Genomic DNA, 5,450 nt, shown 5'->3' on the forward strand with positions numbered 1-5,450 from the left:
GACCCGCCGCGGCCCCCAGGGCACCGCGCAGCCCCTTCCCGGCAACGATTGCTCGCACACTCCTCGAAGTTTAACTTAGTTTTTCAGTACAGGCGTATTTGCCTTCTGCTGCCACTCCACGCTGCTTAACACTTTTTTTTTTCGTTCGCAAAAAATAGCACCGAGAGGAGGGGGGGGAAAGGCCAAACCAAAAACACTCCAGCAGAAAAACAGCATCTAGAAGAGCTAGCGCCAGACCACTGATAGGTTTCGTGGGGGCAGTTTTAATGTAGGATTGTGATTTCTGCCCTCGGTTTATTTGCCTTCTGCTGCCACTCCACGCTGCTTAACACTTTTTTTTTTCGTTCGCAAAAAATAGCACCGAGAGGAGGGGGGGGAAAGGCCAAACCAAAAACACTCCAGCAGAAAAACAGCATCTAGAAGAGCTAGCGCCAGACCACTGATAGGTTTCGTGGGGGCAGTTTTAATGTAGGATTGTGATTTCTGCCCTCGGTTCTGCAGTGTGGGGGCTCTCCCCTCCTCCAAAGCAGGTAGGAGACTTGTTACAAACAAAACCTCACCTCCTGCACAGTTTGGCAATGACAGAAACAAAAAATTACACACAGTAACTATAGTTGGCTAAGATTGTCTGGCGTGTCTTCAGTAAGACCTTAACTCCATCATCCTCTTTCATCTCCCTAAGTACACTGTGCTGTCAGTGATGACTCCAGACTGTGATGGAGTAACACCATCTGCAAGCCGGGCAGGTGCCTGGGGTGCTCTCAAATCACACACAGAAAGAACAGACCCTGCCTGGCAGATGGAGAACTGTGTGTGAACGGTGAGCCACACAGATAGAACTGACAGAGAGAAAGCACATTCTGAAAGATCTTCATGTATGGATATAGTGATAGTGTGGTTGCCTGGTGATAAAGGCTAATAGGTCACACTTGTAGCATAAAATAATTGCTTCCTGTGAAAATAAGAATGCAGGATGAATGGGAAAATCCCTATCAAATAACATGGAATTATACCTGTCCTTGGAACTTAATAGGATATTGATGGTAATGAAATGCTCAGTCGAGTTTGGTAGCTCCAAATCTTCTGAGAGGAGTCAGAAAATCTCTCTGCTCACCACCCAGACAGACTGAAGAAAGTAGTTAGTACTGAAAAATAACCTCCATCCTTATTTCGTTATGTCCAAAAATAGTCCTAGCCATTCACACTACAGCAGCACAATACTGGGTCAGGTGCAGGTGGGGCAGCATTCATACCACTCAGGACAGATGCACTGCTGCCACATCTCCACATCATCTGGCAGTTTTCAGGAAAAGAGATTATTCTCCTATCTCACATTGCACAAGGTGACACCCAGAGTACCTGAACTCTTTTCTATTGTAATTTGGGTCACTTAATTTCCTAACCTGCTTCCTTCATAATTCACTGCCAGCTCAGGCACAGAAGGTAACAGTCTGCAACTCTTGTGTTTTGTTTAGCCACCATGTATTATCTTATGTCAGTTCAGCTAGAAAAAACTGGATCTTCATTAGCATCTTCTGATTCAAATACTTCCAAATGGCAGTGAAGAGAAAGCCAACAGCTACAAGAGGCACATTTCAGTGAAAAGTTTGCAATAATTCCTCCATATCATCAAAAGTAGAGAGGGCCTTTGCTACCAAAGTCTATAGAATGGCCAAGAACTGTTTACTGATATAGAGACCAAACACTCTGGTATCTTAAAATTTTTCCATCCATTGCCTCTTATATTGGATATACATATCAGTTTTGGTCAGTAGAAACTCTTGTAAGAGTTTCAGGCTCTACAAGTAGTTTACTGAGTTTCAAGCAAAGTCAGTCCTTCCTTTCTAACTGCGCTTGTGAACTTGTTTGCTTTATGCATAAATTTTCCTACAAGACCAAAAATCATAAGGCAACAGGCAGAGCTGTGGAATATTGCTGGATTTTGTTGAGATCTTTCCAGTCATAAATCATGGATATTCTTAAATATCTCCCCCCAGCCCCCCACTGCTATTGCATGAGGGAACCTTTCCAGCACTAATTTAGCTTTTGCTGCCTCAAAAGGATAACACAATGAGTTTCATATAATTGCTATGTATCCCCATGCAAAAGTTGGTATGTGGATAGAGACATGGGGAAAACTTAATTTCACTATTTTAGTAGTTTTTCTGGACTGCTGAGCAAATTAAAGGGATGAAATCAGAAGTTGTTTTTATACTTGACTAGACTTAACCTATAAAAAATTACAGGATATTCATACTAGGATTACAGTTTGCCTTTTGATATTTATAAGGAACTGCTAGGTAAAGAAGAAACCAACAGAACAGATTAAACTTGAATTGGACAGTATGCATAAAGTAAAGCAGCGGAAGGTAAAAGGTTTCCTTTCCTCTTCCTCCTGCAGTTTCTCTTTATTCTGAAAGCCTCAGCAATTACTCAAACTCAGTGACTTCACTAGAGCTGACTTTGGACAGTCAAACCTGTGAGTTATGAACACATTATCAGCCTATTGATACAAAATACTCAGTGAAACAGAAGCACAAGCAGGTTACAATGCCCTAAGTCCTGGCTCAGCACATCTTGTGCCACCTAACAAAAAGAAATTCTGCTATCCTACCAAAAGCTACACCACAAAGGTTCTACAAATGTTCTTAGAATTTGAACAACAGCATCAAGGATGTGGAACTGGTAGAAAATGGCATCTTCCTTTTCATTAAAAAAAAAAGTTAGGTGGTTGGCATATGGACTATGCCCTAAAGCTAACTATGATTACTGATATGTCTGTGCCTGCAGACACACTAAGGGCCTTTGCATGCTTATAAAAGTAAGTGGCTGTCAAGAAAGCATGGAAACTTACAAGAACTGAGAAGGAAAATATAAACACACACTGTATTCCCCCATTCAAAGTTGAATTTTACAAGGACATGGATGTATATACACCCCCTTCTTTTATTAGCCTAGTCCTGGAGTTTCTTTCTTTGGTAAACTCCAGGGAAATTTTCTAGAAAAAAAAAAAAAACAGACATGGAGGCTTTTGAGTTAGATCTGGAAGTTCCACTTCTACAAAACTCTGATAGTTTACTTTAGTGAGTTTTACTTAACACAAGGCATACACCACCCAGTGGCAGCTATACAGACTTTTTTTTGTTAGGTAACTTCGGAGACAGCACTGGTGGTGGTAACAAAAAGAAACATTTATATTTTAACAAGCTCCCAGTAACAAAAAGCTGGAGAGTAAGAAGCATCCAGCAGAACTAAGACACTGAATGAATAGCCAGAAACATCTGTGTTTTGGGAGTAGCCTGCTGAGACCCCAATGGGACTTCTGCACAAAGATAGATGGCAGAATGTAACCCTTCTGTAAACAACTGTAATTTTTGGAATCATTCTTCTGCTATTAAAAAATCCCCAGTCTTTAGTAAGATCTAAAAATCTAGAGCATTTATTTTTCTATATCAGTTACCTACTTTCATAGGACTTGCCTGCCTTACAAGGGCAGACAGATCCAGTGAATGTATTGTAATGAAATGTGCCACAGAAAGCTTACAGGACAGTTTAGTATGAACAGACTGGAAGAGTTCTTGCCCTCACTGACTTCTTGGAAGCAGGATATGTCCACTGTGTGCTCTAAAGTATTTATCAGGTGATAGGGTAGACTCTGAACAGATGGGGAAAATCTGCAAGCTCCCACTAAGTAGATATGGCAACACTCCAAAAGAGGGAATTCTCAAACATCACCTTGTCAGTCCCACTGAACAAAAGACCACAACTTACACGTATTTAACTGCTGCTTGCAGCACAGAGGAAAAGCCCTGCTTGCAGCAGATGGAATACTTTTTGTGCAGTGCATTTGTCAGAGTTGCAAAGCAGCAGGGCTTGTCACTGGAGAAATCATCAGCTATGGTCATTTCTACTGGCTAATCTTACAAGGGCTGTATCCTTGTTATAACCTTTCTGGCAAGAGCACTTTTTTAAAAAATTATTTTTAAGGAAAAGATTCCCTAGCTGTTTAACTCTCTCTGTAGGTGGTCAACATCAATGTAGTCCAAAGAATTCTTTATAACACCACCAACATTTTAATTGCTTCCCAGCTCTACAAGAGGCTATGGTGAATTAAAGAAGACTACTAATAAAATTATACTCTCATCAAATTAGTGAAAGATTTATCTTGATATTTGGATTACATCTGAAATTTTACTGATGCCAAATGAAGTTGAGTAATGCCTACTATGATTAACTGATGTGCTCACAGTGGGGGAGGATGATGCTCAGTCTTAGTTAACAAGCTATTGTAGTTTTTGTGCAAGACGTTTTCAGTATTAACGCTCATTTTTGTTTCCTGTTCCCGCATAGTCATAGGCAGAATTAATATTTCCCACTGAAATTTGGGGAAAAGGAATTTACCAACATAAAGTACTTCTTTTGTGAGCCAAAGTATTTGCAAGGTCAGTCATGTTCCGACTACTCATTAGGAAGCATGTAATTGTGGGATTAGTCACTGGAGACTTACTGTATCATAAGAATCAGATTAAGTTTTTAATGAATTTAAGAATAGCGGCAGATAAATATTTTAACATTACTCTAGCCATCATAATGCACACTTTAAACCTCCCTTGCAGCATTATTTTAAAGTGTTTTTAGACCACGGTATTTCCAGAAGAAATTGGTTTTTTGCAATCAATACACTTCAGAAGTATCTTACAATTTATCCTAACTCTCCCTGTCCTACTCATAGTTCCATCAGCTGTAATGCAGAACTAAGCAATCCACAACACAGGTACCAAAGACAGCAAAAACCACACCCAAATATCCCTGAACAGGCCCAGCACAAATTCAGGAGCCCAGAGTTGTCACACGTTGAGGAGGACACACAAAGGTGGAGCTGTCACCTCCCACAGAGCTGGGAGCCTGGCCACCACACACTGCACTGAGAGCAAACTCTGCTGCTGACAGCACCCCCTTGTCTTTCTACTGCACTCTGCCTCCTCGGGTTTGCAAAGTGTCTGCCAACAAATTTAATCACTATTTTGGGGAGCAATATAACCTGGCACTTTGCAGTTCAAAGGTAGATGACCTTTGCCTTACAATATCAGAGTTTATACTTCAAAATAGCATTGATGATGATAATAATAAATCAACTTTGAAGTAATCTCGCTGCAAAGCCTACGCCAAGAGTTTGACTCATCAGTCAATCAAAGCTCAGATGCAAATCTAGTGATTTTGGTTTCCTAAAAAAGGGGTTTTCAATTCCCATTAGCACATCAAACCACTGACCTCAGATAGGTTAAACTGTTAGGCTGATCTCTTCACCATGAGCTCTGGGTTCTCAGCCATAGTGTGACATTAGGGACAATGCTCAGCTGTGTGGGGTGCAGTACCTCCTTTCCCAGATCCAGAGTCAGTGTCCAGCTCAGACGCTCTCTTCCCTTTCCCACTCCATCTCTTCTCTTTCC

General features: G+C 41.0%; 1 protein-coding gene across 1 annotated transcript in view; it reads left to right on the plus strand.

Annotated features, from left to right (window-relative positions):
• SLC6A2 (solute carrier family 6 member 2) overlaps positions 1-5,450 on the plus strand; it is a 55,727-nt gene that overhangs the window by 975 nt on the left and 49,302 nt on the right. The window lies entirely within an intron of this gene.

This window comes from Geospiza fortis, unplaced genomic scaffold (genome assembly GCF_000277835.1).
Source record: "Geospiza fortis unplaced genomic scaffold, GeoFor_1.0 scaffold97, whole genome shotgun sequence".
In the NCBI taxonomy this organism is placed as follows: Eukaryota; Metazoa; Chordata; class Aves; order Passeriformes; family Thraupidae; genus Geospiza; species Geospiza fortis.